Source organism: Schistocerca gregaria, chromosome 7, assembly GCF_023897955.1.
Source record: "Schistocerca gregaria isolate iqSchGreg1 chromosome 7, iqSchGreg1.2, whole genome shotgun sequence".
In the NCBI taxonomy this organism is placed as follows: Eukaryota; Metazoa; Arthropoda; class Insecta; order Orthoptera; family Acrididae; genus Schistocerca; species Schistocerca gregaria.
The window spans coordinates 310,327,854-310,349,974 of record NC_064926.1 but is presented as its reverse complement, the minus strand read 5'-3'; the positions used below and the strand labels follow the sequence as shown (position 1 = coordinate 310,349,974).

The following is a 22,121-nucleotide window of genomic DNA, read 5'->3' as shown; positions in this document are numbered from 1 at the left end:
TTCCTTGGATCGTTCCAAGCATGCACCCATGAAGGAAGGAACTTCCATCATTAATCCTAGTAGCACGAAGTTATTTTAGGATACATGGAGGACCAATTAAGGGCAAAATCTGTCCCTGTTATAATAGGCTATAAATCATGTAACACGTATTTACGTTACATGATTTTGTTTCCAATGTGAGATCAGTTTAAAAGTGCTCAGTGAGATTATAACTAAAATCGTAATGTTTGGAATAAATGGGGTGTCGAAAAATTTATAAGTTAAATGTTACATTTCTTTGGTAAAAAGTATAACAAGCAATAGTGGTCCAAACTTGGACAATGAACGCTTGTATAAACTAAAAACGTTAAACACGTACTTGAATATATAGGCTGTCCAAAATTTCTGTTCACTCTTTGATCGAGTAACTGAATAACACATTTTTATCCTCGACGAAAACTTTCAAAAACAGAAGTAATGACAGCTGCCAAAAATAGGTTACGATATACCGAAAACTTTCAAGAAAAACTCTGCAATGTTGGAGAGAATACTGTCATTTACAGGTGACATTTACCTCCTCACATAAAATAGAAGATTTTGAATAACTCTTACTCACATGGCGACAAGCTCAACCTCCGGAGGGGTTTGTGAATATGAATAAACAAATGGAAATTATAAAGCTAATAAAGAAGAAACCATAAAATTTTCAACATAGTCGCAACCTCCTACATGACTCATGTCGCTGCTATAAATTTACTTGAAGACACAGCATTTTTCCGAACGAATTAGTGCAAGGTTGCCGAATGCAGTTAAGACACAATTTGAATTATGGTCACACGCAGTACCAACCCAGGGCACAATATGCCTGTAACCATAAAAGCTATGTTTTTTAATTCCAGTTTTCAAATTTTAACCACATAAATGTACAATATAAATACGTTATAACGTGAAAGACACATAGAGAAAGGTGCTTAAACATAGAAGGATATATGTTGCGATTTTTTAATAAAAGAATAGTTTAGGTGGTTCTAAAGTTAATAACGTCGTTAGAATGTTTCAAGAATGTTGAAATTACAGAAGTAAGGCGCAAGTACATTGAGAGTTTGTGGCTGCTGTACTCTTCTTCACCATGAGTATAAACCTGATGTAAGTAAGCACAAACGCGATGATTGCTCAGAAGCTGTAGCACACGTACAGTGGTGTTGCTACGCTCTTAGAAGTAGGTCCTGCTTATGTATTAATTATCTTATTGCTAAGTTACGTTAAATGATACTTTTAATATATTCTGATGTATTGACAGCCATAAATGTTTCTCTTAATCACGCTTTAGCTATGTAGTTTTTTTATTTCAAAAATCGTGTGTGTCGCACTATCTGTACTGTTGTGCTCTGATTGTGGCGCTATTAATACCCAGTATGAAAATGGCTGAGGCTGCTTCCTGCTCCGAGTGAAACGCGCGTGTGGAACACGGTCAAAAAGGGCCGAGAAATGGTTGTTCTTAATGTTTTTTATAAATTTACAGAAAACATCGACTTTAAAGTTTTCCGAGTGACTGCATTTGACATAGGTGAGAGACAAATACGCATTGGATTAGTACCGGAGGTGGCGTAGTATAGTGGTATAGTATAGTGGTCTAGTTAGTTGATCGCTGGTTCAAGTCTGGTCTTGGTAATACTTTTTCAATTTGAGATGCCTACTTCTTGCATTTTGAAATTCATCATTTTTATAAATAATGCACGTCGCCTTGTTTCTTATTACGTATTGAACGAGAAATTTCTGTTTTCATTTCTACATCTACATCTACATGGATACTCTGCAGATCACATTTAAGTGCCTGGCAGAGGGTTCATCGAACCACCTTCAAAATTCTCTATTATTCCAATCTCTTGTAGCGCGCGGAAAGAACGAACATCCATATCTTTTCGTGCGAGCACTGATTTCCCTTATTTTATCGTGGTGGTCGTTTCTCCTTATGTAGGTCGGTGCCAACAAAATATTTCCGCACTCGGAGGAGAAAGTTGGTGATTGGAATTTTCTGAGAAGATTCCGTTGCTACGAAAAACGCCTTTCTTTTAATGACGTCCAGCCCAAATCTTGTATCATTACTGTGACACTCTCTCCCATATTTCGCGATAATACAAAACATGCTGCCCTTTGAAGTTTTTCGATGTACTCCGTCAGTCCTATCTAGTAAGGATCCCACACAGCGCAGCAGTGTTGTAAAAGAGTTCGGACAAGCGTAGTGTCGGCAGTCTCCTTAGTTGATCTGTCACATGTTCTGAGTGTCCTGCCAATAAAACGCAGTCTTTGGTTAGCCTTCCCCACAACATTTTCTATACGAGGGATTGTTAATAAAGTTTGCTTAAATTAAGGAAACATAACAATTTAATTTTCAGGACAAAAATGGAAAACAAATACTCTTTATTTGGACTATGTTCATTGTTTTATACCACAGATCTAGTTGCAGACGAAGCAGAGTGATAACCGCTGTAGAAGACACAAGAACTGAAATGTATTTCTCGGATTCGGATAAGGTCCAAATGGCTCTGAGCACTATGGGACTTAACATCGATGGTCATCAGTCCCCTAGAACTTAGAACTACTTAAACCTAACTAAGCTAAGGACATCACACAACACACAACCATCACGAGGCAGAGAAAATCCCTGACCCCGCCGGGAATCGAACCCGGGCGTGGGAAGCGAGAACGCTACCGCACGACCACGAGATGCGGGCTTCGGATAAGGAAGGAGATAAAAGATAGACGACTGACTAATTAATACCTTCCGTGGGTTCAGTATTCAACTACACGGTGAAATACCTGCAGTATTCTTATGAGTAACACATAGCTCGCTCTGAAAAATTAGCTTGTGTTTAAGTTAGGAATTTTCGTCACTCTTGTTTGCAATTTGAATATTATGTTAGGTGAGAACGAGAGCATTTTATGCTTTCCGTCTGCCCAAATGGTTCAAATGGATTTGAGCACTATGGGACTTAACATCTGAGGTCATCAGTCCCCTAGAACTTAGAACTACTTAAACCTAACTAACCTAAGGACATCACACACATCCATGCCCGAGGGAGGATTCGAACCTGCGACCCTAGCGGTCGCGCGGTTCCAGACTGAAGCGCCTAGAACCGCCGGCCGTCTGCTCACCCAAGAATGCTGTAGTAGTGCTAGAGTTTTGTATAATATTATTTGATTATCTTTAAAAATTAAATGACATTCGAAGCTATATTGTTAGGTGAGGACGAGAGCATTTTATACTTTCCGTCAGGTCACCTAAGATGGGTGTGCTAGTGCTGGAGTTTTGTAGAACATAATTTGATTATCTTTAAAAATTAATTGACATTCGAATCTATTTTGTTTGTATGCTCGTTTCATCTTACGTCTCAACTGCCACTGCTCACATAATGGCATGGCTGGCCGTTGCTGTCCAAGTTAAATGCGTCGGTAAGGCTGTTGTCCCGAATTATCGCTAAGTCTATGTACGTGCCGCTGGGCTCACGATGCCTGCTGCTAGAAAAGTGATTATTTTTCGTGATATTACTTGCAATAACCACTGCGCGAAACGCCGCCATCTCCTTCAGGGTGCTACGGCAGACAGCCTCTCGAGCACCCCGAAGACTTCTTGAGCCCTCGGCTATGATGGGTTTCAGGTTGTCAAAATAACTATCGTGTGTGCATGCTCGGACGAAAGACAGGTTGAGGCAATTTTGAGTGAACAAGGATGAACTCATCGCGTCCGTTGTTTCCGTAGTGTAGCGGTTATCACGTCTGCTTCACATGCAGAAGATCCCCGGTTCGATCCCGGGTGGAAACAGTATTTTCCTGCCTATGTCGTATTGTACTCCAGTGAGCCACGTCATGTGTGGATCGGCTGCATGTTCCTTCGCTATGCAAGTACCGCATTTTTAGAATTTTAAAATCACGCTGGCCACCTCATTACAAGTTGTTTGTGTTGAATGGCGCACAGAAGCAGTTTCCGTGGTGTAGCGGTTATCACGTCTGCCTAACACGCGCAGCAGTTCCCCTGTTCGACTCCGGGCGGAAACACGTTTTCATCACTTTAAAGAAGACATACTACACTCCTGGAAATTGAAATAAGAACACCGTGAATTCATTGTCCCAGGAAGGGGAAACTTTATTGACACATTCCTGGGGTCAGATACATCACATGATCACACTGACAGAACCACAGGCACATAGACACAGGCAACAGAGCATGCACAATGTCGGCACTAGTACAGTGTATATCCACCTTTCGCAGCAATGCAGGCTGCTATTCTCCCATGGAGACGATCGTAGAGATGCTGGATGTAGTCCTGTGGAGCGGCTTGCAATGCCATTTCCACCTGGCGCCTCAGTTGGACCAGCGTTCGTGCTGGACGTGCAGACCGCGTGAGACGACGCTTCATCCAGTCCCAAACATGCTCAATGGGGGACAGATCCGGAGATCTTACTGGCCAGGGTAGTTGACTTACACCTTCTAGAGCACGTTGTGTGGCACGGGATACATGCGGACGTGCATTGTCCTGTTGGAACAGCAAGTTCCCTTGCCGGTCTAGGAATGGTAGAACGATGGGTTCGATGACGGTTTGGATGTACCGTATACTATTCAGTGTCCCCTCGACGATCAGCAGAGCTGTACGGCCAGTGTAGGAGATAGCTCCCCACACCATGATGCCGGATGGGCCTGTGTGCCTCGGTCGTATGCAGTCCTGATTGTGGCGCTCACCTGCACGGCGCCAAACACGCATACGACCATCATTGGCACCAAGGCAGAAGCGACTCTCATCGCTGAAGACGACACGTCTCCATTCGTCCTTCCTTTCACGCCTGTCGCGACACCACTGGAGGCGGGCTGCACGATGTTGGGGCGTGAGCGGAAGACGGCCTAACGGTGTGCGGGACCGTAGCCCAGCTTCATGGAGACGGTTGCGAATGGTCCTCGCTGATACCCCAGGAGCAACAGTGTCCCTAATTTGCTGGGAAGTGGCGGTGCGGTCCCATACGGCACTGCGTAGGATCCTACGGTCTTGGCGTGCATCCGTGCGTCGCTGCGGTCCGGTCCCAGGTCGACGGGCACGTGCACCTTCCGCCGACCACTGGCGACAACATCGATGTACTGTGGAGACCTCACGCCCCACGTGTTGAGGAATTCGGCGGTACGTCCACCCGGCATCCCGCATGCCCACTATACGCCCTCGCTCAAAGTCCGTCAACTGCACATACGGTTCACGTCCACGCTGTCGCGGCATGCTACCAGTGTTAAAGATTGCGATGGAGTTCCGTATGCCACGGCAAACTGGCTGACACTGACAGCGGCGGTGCACAAATGCTGCGCAGCTAGCGCCATTCGACGGCCAACACCGCGGTTCCTGGAGTGTCCGCTGTGCCGTGGGTGTGATCATTGCTTGTACAGCCCTCTCGCAGTGTCCGGAGCAAGTATGGTGGGTCTGACACACCGGTGTCAATGTGTTCTTTTTTCCATTTCCAGGAGTGTAACATGCATCTGCTTTGCACGTGTAACTCATCCTCACAACGTATCCTTATGATCGCACTTGACGGTAATGGACACACCTTGAATTCCGCCCCACGTGAAACGAGATCCAGTGAGGTTGAATCAAACGCGGAATGATGTAATGTTGACATAAGGTTTCTTCTTATGATGAACACTGTATAGTTAGCTACAGCACAACAGTGCTCAGTAGCGGCAGCGGAACTCACCGGGACGAGATAACAGTGACACGTGTGGGCGTCGGTGCTGCGTTCGCAGTCCGTGGTTGGCGCGGCAGCGTCGAGTTCACGGCAACGACCAGCTAGCAGGCATACATAGCAGATGAACTGCCAGTCCCATAAGAAACAGCTATGTGAATCTACTATTGGATGCGTCTGTTTTCTGCTCTTCAGTAGGAAACAAAGAAATACACTAGCGTTGGTAGGACAGTTCTATGTGGTGGTGGTTCAGCTAGCCATATTTTGGTCTGCCATTAATGTACAAGTCAGATGTAGTCAACAGAACATAAATGCTGAAACCAGGCATTTTGATTACACGACAGAAATGTAGTAGAAGTGAATCTAAAGGGTTGTCCATTGATAGTGACCGGGCCAAATATCCCACGAAATAAGCATCAAACGAAAAAAACTACAAAGAACGAAACTCGTCTAGCTTGAAGGGGGAAACCATATGAGGCTATGGTTGGCCCGCTAGATGGCGCTGGCATAGGTCAAACGGATAACTGCGTTTTTTTAAAATAGCAACCCCCATTTTTATTACATGTTCGTGTAGTACGTAAAGAAATATGAATGTTTTAGTTGGACCTCTTTTTTCGCTTTGTGACAGATGGCGCTGTAATAGTCACAAACGTATAAGTACGTGGTATCACGTAACATTCCGCCAGTGCGGGCGGTATTTGCTTGGTGATACATTACCAGTGTTAAAATCGACCGTTTACCAATTGCGGCAAAGGTCGATATCGTGTTGATGTATGGCTATTGTGATCAAAATGCCCAACGGGCGTGTGCTATGTACGCTGCTCGGTATCCTGGACGACATCATTCAAGTGTCCGGACCGTTCGCCGGATAGTTACGTTATTTAACCAAATAGTAAGTTTTCGGCCACATGTGAAACGTCAACCACGACCTGTAACAAATGATGATGCCCAAACAGGTGTTTTAGCTGCTGTCGCTGATAATCCGCACATCAGTAACAGACAAATTGCAAGAGAATCGGGAATCTCAAAAACGTTGGTGTTGAGGAAGCTACATCAACATCGATTGCACTCGTGTCGTATTTCTATGCACCAGGAATTGCATGGCGACGACTTTGAACGTCGTGTACAGTTCTGCCTCTGGGCACAAGAGAAATTACGGGACGATGACAGATTTTTTTGCACGCGTTGTATTTAGCGACGAAGCATTATTCACCAACTGCGGTAACGCAAACAGGCATAATATGCAGTATTGGGCAACGGAAAATCCACGATGGCTGCGACAAGTGGAACATCAGCGACCTTGGCGGGTTAATGTATGGTGCGGCATTATGAGAGGAAGGATAATTGGCCCCCATTTTATCGATGACAATCTAAATGGTGCAATGTATGCTGATTTCCTACGTAATGTTCTACCGATGCTACTACAAGATGATTCAGTGCATGACAGAATGGCGATGTACTTCCAACATTATGGATGTCCGGCACATAGCTCGCGTGCGGTATTAAATAGTATATTTCATGACAGGTGGATTGGGCGTCGAAGCACGTTCACCGGATCTGACGTCCCCGGTTTTCTTTCTGTGGGGAAAGTTGAAGGATATTTGCTATCGTGATCTACCGACAACGCCTGACAACATGCGTCAGCGCATTGTCAATGCATGTGCGAATATTACGGAAGCGAACTCGCTGTTGAGAGGAATGTCGTTACACGTATTGCCAAATGCATTGATGTTGACGGACATCATTTTCAGCATTTATTGCATTATTGTGGTGTTTACAGGTAATCACGCAGTAACAGCATGCGTTCTCAGAAATGATATGTTCACAAATGTACATGTATCACATTGGATCAACCGAAATAAAATGTTCAAACTTACCTACGTTCTGTGTTTTAATTTTAAAAACCTACCTGTTATCAAGTGTTCGTCTAAAATTGTGAGTCATACGTTTGTGACTATTACAGCGCCATCTATCACAAAGCAAAGAAAAGTCCAACTAAAACATTCATAGCTCTTTACATATTACACGAATATATAATAAAAATGGGGGTTCCTACAATAAAAAAAGACGGAGTTGATATACGTTTGATCTATGGCAGCGCCATCTAGCGGGCCAACCATAGCGCCATTTGGTTTCCCCCTTCAAGCTAGACAAGTTTCGTTCTTTGTAGTTCTTTCGTTTGACCCTTATTTCGTGAGATATTTGGCCCGGTCACGATCAATGGACCACCCTGTGTATTACTAAGTGACCATCCCGAATTCCGGAACAGTGCCATGTTCTCTATCTAACTGCTTCCAGGGACAAAAAAAACTTCAATTTCAGTGTTCCGCGTGATAACCGAATTTAAAATGCTGCCATTATCTACTCATCACCAGCCCTGTGACCGAGCGGTTCTATGCCCTTCAGTCCGGAACCGCGCTGCTGCTACGGTCGCAGGTTCGAATCGTGCCTCGGGCATGGATGTGTGTGATGTCCTTAGGTTAGTTAGGTTTAATTAGTTCTGAGTCTAGGGGACTGATGACCTCAGATGTTAAGTCCCATAGTGCTTGGAGCCATTTGAACCATTTTAGAATCTACTCATCAAGAGGTATAATCTTATGTTAACACAATACAAAACGTATTACAGTTAGAGACTGTTTGTCTTGTGGCAGTGTAGCCGACATCGCGCAAATATCCGGGCGTTATTCATCCAGTATTTGTGATCTAAGCACTTAGCTACGTCCAATAATATTCGCACATAATTTCAAACATTAGTGAAACTTTTTCTCGATTACACCCTCAGAAAATGTTGAGAACAAAAAAGTTTGTCGCTTTCTACATTTTCTCTGTTCAAGCAGTAAATCCGCAGTATCCGACCCAACGTTTTAATTTACTACTTTTTTACTAGCGATTCTATTCGCAAGGCAGTTTGCAAACAATGTCCACTAAATGTACCGGCGAAATTATACACTACTGGCCATTAAAATTGCTACACCAAGAAGAAATACAGATGATAAACTGATATTCATTGGACAAACATATTATACTAGAACTGACACGTGATTACATTTTCATGCAATTTAGGTGCATAGGTCCTGAGAAATCAGTACCCAGAACAACCACCTCTGGCCGTAATAACGACCATGATACGCCTGGGCATTGAGTCAAACAGAGCTTGGATGGCGTGTACGGGTACAGCTACCCATTCAGGTTCAACACGATACCACAGTTCATCAAGAGTAGTGACTGGCGTGTTGTGACGAGCCAGTTGCTCGGCCACCATTGACCAGACGTTTTCAGTTAGTGAGAGATCTGGAGAATGTGCTGGCCAGGGCAGCAGTCGGACATTTTCTGTATCCATAAAGACCCGTACAGGACCTGCAACATGCGGTCGTGCATTGTCCTGTTGAAATGTAGGGTTCCGCAGGGATCGAATGAAGGGTAGAGCCACGGGTCGTAACACGTCTGAAATATAACGTCCACTGTTCAAAGTGCAGTCAATGCGAACAAGAGGTGACCAAGACGTGTAACCAATGGCACCCCACACCATCACGCCAGGTAAATAGAACCTGGATTCATCCGGAAAATTGACGTTTTGCCATTCGTGCACCCAGGTTCGTCGTTGAGTACACCATCGCAGGCGCACCTGGCTGTGATGCAGTGTCAAGGGTAACCACAGCCACGGTCTCCGAGCTGTTAGTCCATGCTGCTGCCAACGTCATCGAACTGTTCGTGCAGACGGTTGTTGTCTTGCAAATGTCCCCATCTGTTGACTCAGGGATCGAGACGTGGCTGCACGATCCGTTACAGCCATGTGGATAAGATGCCTGTCATCTCGACTGTAGAGTACGAGGCCGTTGGTATCCAGCACGGCGTTCTGTATTACCCTCCTGAACCCACCGATTCCATATTCTGCTAACAGTCATTGGATCTCGACCAATGCGAGCAGCAATGTCGCGATACGATAAACCGCAATCGCAATAGGCTACATTCCGATCTTTATCAAAGTCGGAAACGTGACGGTACGCATTTCTCCTCCTTACACGAGGCATCACAAAACGTTTCACCAGGCAACGCCGGTCAACTGCTGTTTGTGTATGAGAAATCGGTTGGAAACTTTCCTCATGTCAGCACGTCGTAGGTGTCGCCACCGGCGCCAACATTGTGTGAATTCTCTGAAAAGCTAATCATTGCATATCACAGCATCTTCCTGTCGGTTAAATTTCGCGTCTGTAGCACGTCATCTTCGTGGTGTAGCAATTTTAATGGCCAGTAGTGTATGATTGTACGACACATAGCTAAGAGATATAACGTCATAGACATTTAGGTGCGTGAAAAACTAGCTTCTGCTTAAAATGCTTCACAGTAAAACTTCATCACCACGTGCATGATTTTTTAAATTATTGCTTCCTTACTAGGATGTATATAACTCACTTTCCAGACAGTGTTTACATACATCACTCAATGTATCTGAAACATTGTATCCTTGAACGACACATAATTCAGGAGATATGACGTCATAAATATTAAGATGCGTGAAATACTTTCCTCTGCTTAAAATGGAGAACAAATCACCGAGACTTTATTTAACCAGTGTTCTAGAATGAGAGCACGTAGTGACTTCAATCAGCTTTAAGCGTTACTTCAGTCCTTCTCTAAAGTTTTCCTCGCTTACATTCTTATCGCCAAATATTTACCACATTAACACAATCACGTAAACGTTAAGTGTAGGGAAGGGAAAGGATGGGTGGGAAACCGTGACGGCCAGCCGCGCGGGGTACTATGGTAACGCAATGGTGAAAGTTGAAAATTTTCGCCCGTACGGGACTCGAACCCGGACGGTCGTATTAACCGCTGATTTCTTTTTTAAATCTCATTTTTTTTCGTCATTGTTCGTTGTTTTTGTTCGGAGCGGACTTCCCGTGACACCCGTTCAAGTTCATCGTTGATCCATTCACTCATTATTATTATTATTATTATTTTATTTTTGCCGCAGAGTGCAGCTAATACTCTGACCCTGACAGAACACGCTGAGCTACCGTGCCGGCATCCGCTCCGGCCACACGGACACTGTCCCAGTCTCCCCCCAAATTTCCAAATTATGGCACGCTGCAATGCAAAGTCCCTCGTCCATTAAACTCTCTACTACCAAATTCTGTTTCCTGGAGGAGTTCTGGCAACATTTCTGCATTCGACTGTAAAAAAGCACAGAGGAGCTGTTACCTTCTTATTCAGAAATGTATGTATCTGAGCGGTGTCTGTTATGTTGGACACCACTCAGATATACACATTTGTAAAACATTCAGACATCCAAAGCTGTCTTGCACTTTGGAGCTATGCTCGACTCTGCCAGTCATCATACCAGAAAATTTATGATGTACAAGGGTCACTCCAAAAGAAATGCACACTATTTTTTTTAAATCCATCGTTTATTCTACATGTTTGAAAGTTTTACAGTGTGTAGATACATCCATTAGGAACAATATTTTCATTTCTCCACATAATTTCCATCTCTCTCAACAGCCTTACGCCATTTTGGAACCAGCGCCTGTATACCTGCATGGTAAAATTCTGGACCAACCTGTAGGAGCCACTGTTTGGCAGCGAGCACAAGGGAGTCATCATCTTCAAATCTTATTCCACGAAGAGCATGTGGCTGTGCATTGTCGTGCAACACCAAAACATCCTGCTTTTGCTGATGTGGTTGAACACGACTCAGTCGAGCTTGAAGTTTCTTCAGTGTCGTCACATATACATCAGAATTTATAGTGATTCCACTTGGCATGATGTCCAAAAGCAAGAGTTCTTCGGAATCGAAAAACACCGTAGCCATAACCTTTCTAGCAGAAGGTGTGGTTTTGATTTTTTTTTCCACGATGCCGTTCTATTGATTGCCTCTTCGTCTCTGGTGAAAAATTATGGAGCCATGTTTCATCACCTGTCACAATTCTTACAAGAAATTCATCTCCACCATTCTCGTACTGTTCCAAAAGTTCGCTGCATACCGTTTTTCTTGTTTCTTTGTGAGCCACTGTCAACATCCTGGGAATCGACCTGGCACAAACCTTTTTTAATGCCAACACTTTCAGTATTCTGCAAACACTTCCTTCCCCTATCCCACCGTAGCATGACAATTTATTCACTATAATGCGTCTGTCAGCAGTCACCAATTCGTTAACTCTCTGCACATTGTCTGGAGTGTGTGCAGTAAGAGGCCTGCTGCTGCGAGGACAATCCTCAATATTGCCGTGCCCGCTTTCATCACGTAACCTGCTTGCCCACCGACTAACTGTACTGCTATCGACAGCAGCATCTCCATACACCTTTTTCAACCTCTTGTGGAGCTTCCCCACTGTCTCATTTTCACTGCACAGGTATTCTATGACAGCATGTTGCTTCTGACGAACGTCAAGTGTAGCAGCCATCTTGAAGACATGCTGTGATGGCGTCACTTACGGGAACAGGTTGAACTAAGTTTGAAAACAAGCGAGAAGGATGTATCTACACACTATAAAACTTTCACACATGCAGAATGAAAACTGTATTTTTACAAAAATAGTGTGCATTTCTTTTGGAGTGACCCTCGTATTACGAATCAGGCACGCTCAGCGCACAAATGTCAATATAATTTTGTGTGACGGTTCAAGGAGAGGAGTTTTCTAACAAATGGGATATCACATAAATTGTGATTAATTTGGGGTAAAATTATTTTATGTGACCTCGTTGCTTTAAAGGAATGTCTTATGCCACATTCACAATAAAGGATCAGCGTGTTAAAATAGCCTATGGAGTTTGAATTCGACCGCACCTTAGCGAGAAACACAATTCTCAGCGCCGGCACGAACATGTTAAGGAAATGTAGATTTACTAGTAGATATACGAAACCTTCCCTGTGTAGCCCCTCTATAGTGGGTGAATCACATAACGCTTGGACCGCAAATATAGTAAATCAGAATGTCAGTGGTGGTTGCAGGATTCTATAATCCGTTCATTATAAGAATAAACGCGATGATTGGTCAGAATCCGTAACACACATGCGCTGGGGTTGTTACACTCTTGAAATTAGGTCCGACTTATGTATTAGGTATCTTATCACTAAGTTACGTTAAATGAAACTTTAAGCTATTCTGATGTATTAACAGCCATCACCATTTTTCTTAATCACTCTTTAGTTACGTAGTTTTTCTTTTAAAAATCGTGTTGTCGCAGTCTCTGTACTGTTATGCTCTGATTGTCGGGCTATTAATACGCAATATGAAAATGGTTGAGGCTGCTTCTTGCTCTGAGTGAAACACGCGTGTAGAACACGGTTAAAAAGCGCCGAGAAATAATTTCTTCTTAATGTTTTTCATGAATTTACAGAAAACATCGGCTTCGAAGTTTTCCCAGTGTTGTAGATTACTGCAGTTGAGAAATAAACCTACTAAGAAAGCGTAGCGCAGCCGGTAGCCAATTGGAATACAATTATGGTTGTTAGCGCGGTGTTTCTAATCTCCCCGATGCTATTTTTTTTCTCGTTCAATTTGAAATACCTACATCTCGTAATTATAAAACTCATCATCATTTTTTATTAATAATGCACGTCTTCTTGTTTCTAATTAGCCTACATACTGGACGCGAAATTCCTGTTTCCATTTCAAATACAAATTCTTAATTATCGATGTTTTATAAAACACTGTTCATAAAAGTTGTTTAAATTAAGAAAACATAATTAAGTTTTAAGGCAAAACTGAAAAAATAAATCCTCTTTATTTGGACTATGTCCATTGTTTTGTACCACAGACGTAGATATGTATCGTAGAAACATGAAAAACAATCGTTTTCACAGCATCGATCACATAATAAAAACGCTGCATTCTTACATTTGCTACTATACCATTACAATATGCACCCAACAGAACCGGTCTGGAGCCAAGCTGCGGGATTTGGCCCGAGAAGTAACGAAGCCGTCAGAGAAGTTCTGTGCTTGATCGGCGTCGTGGATTCTGTTGTTGACAGGCTCGTTATCAAGGCAGCAAGTGACACTTCCAGAGCTGAAATGTATTTCTCGGATTCGGATAAGTGAGGAGCTAAGAGATTACCAGACGACTGACTGTAATTGATACCTTCAGTGGCTTCAATATTTAACTGTACGGTGACACAATTCAATACTCTCTTACGTTACACACAGCTTGTTGTTGTTGTCTTCAGTCCTGAGACTGGTTTGATGCAGCTCTCCATGCTACTCTGTCCTGTGCAAGCTTCTTCATCTCCTAGTACCTACTGCAACCTACATCCTTCTGAATCTGCTCAGTGTATTCATCTCTTGGTCTCCCTCTACGATTTTTGCCCTCCACGCTGCCCTACAATGCTAAATTTGTTATCCCTTGATGCCTCCGGACATGTCCTACCAACCGATCCCTTCTTCTAGTCAAGTTGTGCGACAAACTTCTCTCCTCCCCAATCCTATTCAATACCTCCTCATTAGTTACGTGATCTATCCACCTTATCTTCAGCATTCTTCTGTAGCACCACATTTCGAAAGCTTCTATTCTCTTCTTGTCCAAACTAGTTATAGTCCATGTTTCACTTCCATACATGGCTACACTCCATACAAATACTTTCAGAAACGACTTCCTGATACATAAATCTATATTCGATGTTAACAAATTTCTCTTCTTCAGAAACGCTTTCCTTGCAATTGCCAGTCTACATTTTATATCCTCTCTACTTCGACCATCATCAGTTATTTTACTTCCTAAATAGCAAAACTCCATTACTTCTTTTAGTGTCTCATTTCCTAATCTAATTCCCTCAGCATCACCTGACTTAATTTGACTACATTCCATTATCCTCGTTTTGCTTTTGTTGATGTTCATCTTATATCCTCCTTTCAAGACACTGTCCATTCCGTTCAACTGCTCTTCCAGGTGCTTTGCTGTCTCTGACAGAATTACAATGTCATCGGCGAACCTCAAAGTTTTTACTTCTTCTCCATGAATTTTAATACCTACTCCAAATTTTTCTTTTGTTTCCTTTCCTGCTTGCTCAATATACAGATTGAATAACATCGGGGAGAGGCTACAACCCTGTCTCACTCCTTTCCCAACCACTGCTTCCCTTTCATGCCCCTCGACTCTTATGACTGCCATCTGGTTTCTGTACAAATTGTAAATAGCCTTTCGCTCCCTGTATTTTACCCTTGCCACCTTCAGAATTTGAAAGATAGTATTCCAGTCAACATTGTCAAAAGCTTTTTCCAAGTCTACAAATGCTAGAAACGTAGGTTTGCCTTTCCTTAATCTTTCTTCTAAGATAAGTCGTAAGGTCAGTATTGCCTCACGGGTTCCAACATTTCTACGGAATCCAAACTGATCCTCCCCGAGGTCCGCATCTACCAGTTTTTCCATTCGTCTGTAAAGAATTCGCGCTATTATTTTGCAGCTGTGACTTATTATTGCAGAAAAATTACGCTGTGGTTAAATCAGGAACTTTCATCATCATTCTTGTTTTTAATTACAATAGTAAGGTAGCTAAAAACGATAACGTGTTGCGCTTTTCGTCTAGTCGTCTAAGGAGCGTATTGTGGGAGATTTGCAATGTATAATTTCATTCTGCATAAAAATTAAAGGACATTCGAAGCTGTATTACTCTTCTGCTCGTGTGTTTTTACGTGTGAACTGCAGCTAGCCACGTCACTGCATGCTAGCTCTACCAGCTAGCCTGCCAGTGCTGTCCAAGTTAAATGCGCCGGTAAAGCTGTTGTCCCGTATTATCGCTAATTAGATGTGCGCGTAACGCACAGCACAAAACGTACCCTTATTATCGTACTTGACAGTACTCGAGACAGCTTCGCTGCAGTCCCACGTGAAACGGAAACCCAATTATGTCCCAGAAAACGCGGAAGAATACATAGTGCAATGTTTACATCTGGTTTATTCTTATAATGAACGGATTACAGTGCGAGTTGTTTAGATTATCGTTGTTTGAAAATTCCCCGCACCGACACTTGTACAGAACCTGTGCTAGTACACACTAAACAACAACACCAATGCATGTGCTGGTTATGTAGATTCTGACCAGTAACGAGACAGTTGACCAAGGTGTGTTCAAGCTACCAGTCTAGTATGGAACGACTGCTGCATACGTGCTAGCATTTCAGCGGAGCTGTCCGACCTGGCTGCAGTAATACGTCGTTGCACATCATCGGATGTATTTGGTATGTCCTTGTAGAGAGCATCTTTCAGTTTTCCCCACAGAAAGAAGTCAACAGGCGTCGAATGTGGGGAATGGGCTAGCCAAGGTACAGATCCTCTGTGTCCAATCCAGTGATTTGGGAAAAATTCGTGAAGACATGCTGAAATACCTCGTGGACTATGGGCTGAACAGTCACCATGTTGGTACCACAGTTCCTACTAGTCTTCAGAGGAACGTCTCTAGCATTCACTGAAGATGTTTTGTTAGGAGGTTGAATGTTAAGTATTTCGTCTATGAAAAATGCGCCTATGAGCTAATATTTCACTATAACACACCACACGTGTACATTCCATGGACGCTGACGTTCCAACTGACGAAGCCAAAGTGGTTGCAACAGACCAATAGCGCATGTTTTGCCAGTCTACTTGAGCATAACTTGTAAATGTGAATGTGTAAAAATGACTTCGTCGCTAAACAGGACACATGATACATCTGTAGTATACTGTCTTAATGCCCAGATACAGAAGTTAACAGGATTCTCATAATTGTTTCCGCACATCTGTTAATGGAGAGAGATTTGACAGGGATAAATCAATGTCACTGGACAATGCTTAGGACACTTTCCTAACACATGCCACTTCCTCGTGCAATTGAGCGGAACATGCATATCAACTGCAACAGCAGCAAGAACATTAATTTCCCGCTCTTCTGTTGTTACTTCTTTCCTTCTGTCACTTTCTCTACGTGTTACACTACTACGTTCACATAACTGGTTGAAGAGGTTGATAAATAGTTGCTGGGATGGTTGACATCTATTGGAATATCCATCTGCATACATCACACAAGAACGAATTGCATTCCTCCTACACTCTCCATACACCATGAGTATGTTGACTTTTTCTGCATTGGTAATTCCCAACATTTACTCAGGACCTATTGGTTGGACTGTAATACACTAAGTGACTAGAAAATCACAATACACTCAAGGAACACACAAACACACTGTAAATAAACATAACAACATTATACCTAGCACGCTGAATGACACAAAAAAGTGTCGGTGTGGAAACTTTTCAAAACACAATATCTCATAAACGACTCGTACTAGAATCCTCCAGCAAACATCACTAACATTCTAATTTACACTACTTTTAGTTTGTAAATGTCAATAGACATTATTCCATTTAAAAATTGTATCTTTGCACAAAATTATATTTTCTAAGCATTATTGCTATCTGTTTATTGACCAACAACACTAGCTTCTGACTATCAATCCATTCTGTGGAACTGCACATCAATAACACTTTCCATTTCCACAATATTTGTGGTGCAAGTTTTAGGTCATCCTGTATAATCCTTCCACCTTTCCCTCCTTTGCTTAGTAGTGGTTTTTCCATTTGAGCAGATATTCATAAGGCTCCTTCTCTTTTCTCCAAAAACCATTTCAGTGTTAGGTGGTATCTACCTTTCCCATAGTTATACATGCTTCTACAAGTTTGCATTTGTCATATAGCCACTCCTGTTTAGCCGTTTTGCACTTTCTGTCAATTATTTTTTAATGTAATATAATTGAATGGCCAACAATCTGTATTTCCTTCTCCTATAGTATTCAATTGATCATTGCTAATGCTCCCTTTGAAACTCTCAACAACCTGTAGTTCTTTTAACTTATTAAAGTCCCAGTTCCTTAAGTCATTAACTGTTGGTAATTTTTCTTTTAATCTACAATTCACAATCAAACAATTGTTTTCAGAGTCCACATCAGCGCCTGGAAATGTTTTACAGTTTAAATTTTGGTTTTTTAATCTCTGTATTACCATTATATAATCAGTCTGAAATGGTACAGTGTCTGCAGGTCTCTTCCACATATGCAAGCTTGTTTCATGTTTCTCAAACCAATGTGAGTGATGGTTAAATTATCCTCTGTGCAAAATTCTAGCAGGTGGCCTCCTCTTTCATTCGTTTTCCTCAGTTCATATTCTCCTAGTGTTACCTTATCATTCTCTTGGCGCTAGTGAATTTCAGTCAGCTATCGTAATTAAACTTCCCTTTATTTCAACTACATATCTGAATAATTTATTTGAACTCATCATACACTCATGCCTGTAAATAAAGCTACATTTTTGAAATTGGTGTTTACAGTCTCCTTATTCCACATTCTTAATTGGAAATCATAAGGCAACGACCTTGCCGCAGTGGGTACACTGGTTCCCGTGAGATCACCGAAGTTAAGCGCTGTCGGGCGTGGTCAGCGCTTGGATGGGTGACCATCCAGGCTGCCATGCACTGTTGCCATCATTTCTTGGGGTGAACTCAGCCTCGTGATGCCAATTGAGGAGCTACTTGACTGAATAGTGGTGGCTTCGCTCAAGAATACCATCATAATTACCGGGAGGGTGGTGTGCTGAACCCATGCCCCTCCTATCACCATCCGCCTCTGAGGATGACATGGTTGGATGGTCCCGATGGGCCACTTGTGGCCTCTAGATGGAGTGGTTTAATCGGAAATCATCACAGTGGCCTAAAACCTCAACAATAACAGTGTCTTCCAATTGCAATAAGAACAGTGTCATGATGGTAGCTGCAGAGCACAGCTAACTTACCGTGTGAGTGTGACACGTGATGGAGTGCAGACTGATCCCACAGCACTCCAATATGAAGGACGGTAGGCAAGCTACTGTCCAGGCATTCACATACCTACTTCCATAAGGAATGCATATCTGATGTGCCACACATGCACTATCAGTTCTGGACAATTCAATGGAACAGCAGCTTATTGGCCCACTGGCAGCTGCCCAGCCGTGTGGTAAAACAAATTGCTTACTGCCGCCCAGTGTGCACACTGGTGTACATGAAGCAGGGAAATCTGAAGGAATATAGAAACAGCATGCCAGGGGTCTCCAGCAGTCCCTTGCACCATAATATTGCAGCACGTTCTGTACAAATGTACTATCCTGGACTTATTTTAGTAACCAAACTGTTAGTAGTAGTAGTAGTAGTAGTAGTAGTAGTAACTTCATTCATCTGTAGATTTCCTTTTACAAATATATAGGACATGTCAAAGTATTTACAAGTTCACACCAATTTAAAGTAAGCTAATTTATATGCACATACATTTACAGACTTCTAGTCAGAGACAATCATTAGATTTTGTGCTAATATGCATTTTTACAAATAACTTATTAAATAATGTAATGCCACACTGTTCACTCATATCTCACTATCAGTCATTGCCCACACACTATACACATTGTTTCCTAACAATTCACTCACTACACACACAAACACACGTGCACACGCTAGTGATCTCTGGGCCCTTTTCTGTACCGCAACTTCCATTTGCTATCCTGAATGACTGATTCAGCATCCCTGTATAATGAGTGAGATATTGGGGGTGAGTTTTCTAGAAAAGGAAAAAAGAAGGAAAAAAACATAGTCTGAAGGTGTTATGTGGAATGTTGGTTTCTTTTATAATCATTATTATTATTTATTTATTTGTATAACATTTTTTTTACCAACTTCCTACTTTGTTTTATCTAAGTAATTATTCAGTGTATGAAATGTATTGCATAACAGCTACTTTTCAGCTGTCTTTTTAAATAAGTGTATTTTTGCAATTTCTTTAATTTCTTTTGGTAATTTATTGTACCGATTTATTCCTTGGCAGAAAATGGTGTTTTAGTTTTATGTTTATTTTTCCTTGGTAAATGTAAGTTGAGTCTACCTCTTGTTGCATGATCATGGACAGAGTTGTTTGTGCAGAAATTACTAATGTTATTTTTTATGTCTACAACTGACTGGTTAATGTATTCAAACAGAGCAGTTAAATTCCCCAGTGTTTTGAACAGATCCTTACAGTGAGTTATTATTCTTATGGATCTATTGTGAAGTTTGAAAATTGTGTTCATATTTTGTGCATTTTTTCCCCCAAAAAAGATTGCCATAGCTAAGAACTGAGAGTATATATGAATAGTACATAACTAAAAGACACTGCATGTTATACACTTATTATAGGATTCTAAGGGCATAACATGCTGATGACATTCTGTTTGCAAGTACCTTTATGTGTTCACACCACTTCAACTGATAATCAATATTTATTCCTAGAAATTTTGCATTTGTTACACAGTCTATAGAGGTGTGCTCTAAATTTAATTTAACATTGTATTTTTCTCTCTTTGAACTGAAATTCATGGCATTAGTTTCCTTCCTGTTCAGTGTCACTTTATTGCTTATTGACCAATCGTAAACTTCCTTGAGAGTTTCATTTGCTTTCTCTGCAAGGAGTTCTCTTGTTTTCTCACTGACTATAATATTGCTGTCATCAGCGAAGAGAATTTTTTCACCATCAGTAACACTACTGGGAAAGTCACTGATGTATGTCAGGAATATTATTGGTCCTGATATGCTACATTGTGGAACCCCTACATTAATGTATTTTGGTTCTGATAAGTGTTTTACTAAATGTTTGGATCTTTTTGAAGTATGTGTTATCTCTGCTCTTTGTGCCCTATATGCTAGGTATGATTTAAACCAGTCACTAGCAGGTCATGTCCCACTTTTGCACACCAGTGTAGAGTGGCTAAGCTAGGACGGGTGCACCATGATAGGAGGAGGATTTAGAGTTGATTGTGATTTATATTTGACATATAAATGGTATGTTTAGTCAAGTATAGAGGGAAGCTTGTGAAAGGTTGCAGTGTCTTGGAAGGCTGTCAGGATTTCTAATAGGCTTATGACAGATTGTTACCACGAGCAGAAAATGTGAGCAGCCTTCCAGGCCAACTACAGGTAAACTTCGTTTGTTTCGATTGGAGAATGCTGATTTGTGGATCGTATTGTATCGTACCATCAGTGCTGACATCACAGTGTCTGCACTAGTAGAATGGCATATGGATTTCCACTTCTGAATTCTAGCCTGGGAGGAAGGATTGGACGGTTTCACTTCACTAAACAACAGAGAGACTGATGGTATTTTGTTTTTAAAAATTACACATAATGCAAATATATCAGAAATAAACTCTGATGAACTGAGAAACTACATAACAAATATTTAAAGTTTTGTATCAACTATAGGGGCAACAATAAACATATTTTAAATTTTTAGAAGTTCTTAAATGAGAAGAAACTGAGATGTCTACAAAAAGGGTGTGAGGGAATTGGTGAAGCAAACTGTGCCCAACCCCCCACTCCCTCCCCACTGTAAAGTGGAGTATTGGTGACAACTATAAAATTTAGTTATCCTTGCATGACATGTCTCTAAACTAACCAACTCATTTATATAGAAAATGGCAATTTTAGTCTTGCCATCCCCCTTGATAAATTTCTGTGGACTTTCTTCCATATATTCTTTCACAAGTTATATGAAAAAGCAAACTTCTGTGTGAGCAGAAGCAGCTGTGAAGAGCTGAGAGTGAAGGGAATATGAAATTCAGTAATTCAGTAAGTTACATAAATTAAATATCATATAAATAAAAATTAAATGTATTTGAAAATAAAAGGAAACAAATATTCACTACTCAGTCAGAGATGGTAGTTTATGCACATTTTGGTCATTAAGCTATGGCATAGGTTATGCAAAAGTTGCCTACAAAATTGTTGTTGAATGGGTGCTTCAGTCATATGTTAATGAATTAGTTTCTACAAAACAACATCAAATACGAGCACATTTAGAGGTACATATGTGAAATATATTGAAGCCAAGATCAGAGCCATAGTAATCTGATCTTTCTACATCTACATGACTACTCTGCAATTCACATTTAAGTGCTTGGCAGAGAGTTCATCAAACCACAATCATACTATCTCTCTACGATTCCACTCCCTAACAGCGCGCGGGAAAAACCAACACCTAAACCTTTCTGTTCGAGCTCTGATTTCTCGTATTTTATTTTGATGATCATTCCTACCTATGTAGGTTGGGCTCAACAAAATATTTTCGCATTCGGAAGAGGAAGTTGGTGACTGAAATTTCGTAAAAAGATCTCGCCGCGACAAAAAACGTCTTTGCTGTAATGACTTCCATCCCAATTCGCATATCATATCTGCCACACTCTCTCCACTATTACATGATAATACAAAACAAGCTGCCCTTTTTTGCACCCTTTCGATGTCCTCTGTCAATCCCACCTGGTAAGGATCCCACACTGCGCAGCAATATTCTAACAGAGGACAAATGTGTGTAGTGTAAGCTGTCTCTTTAGTGAACTTGTCGCATCTTCTAAGTGTCCTGCCAATGAAACACAACCTTTGGCTCGCCTTCCCGACAA

At 41.7% G+C, this 22,121-nt stretch overlaps 1 protein-coding gene and 1 non-coding gene across 3 annotated transcripts in view; both read left to right on the top strand.

Annotated features, from left to right (window-relative positions):
• Nucleotides 1–22,121, top strand: part of LOC126282100 (thymidine phosphorylase-like) — a 188,327-nt gene that overhangs the window by 71,364 nt on the left and 94,842 nt on the right. The gene's annotated exons all lie outside the window — the stretch shown is intronic.
• Trnav-cac (transfer RNA valine (anticodon CAC)) lies at nucleotides 3,730–3,802 on the top strand. The gene has a single exon. It is a non-coding gene; the product is annotated as a tRNA-Val (tRNA).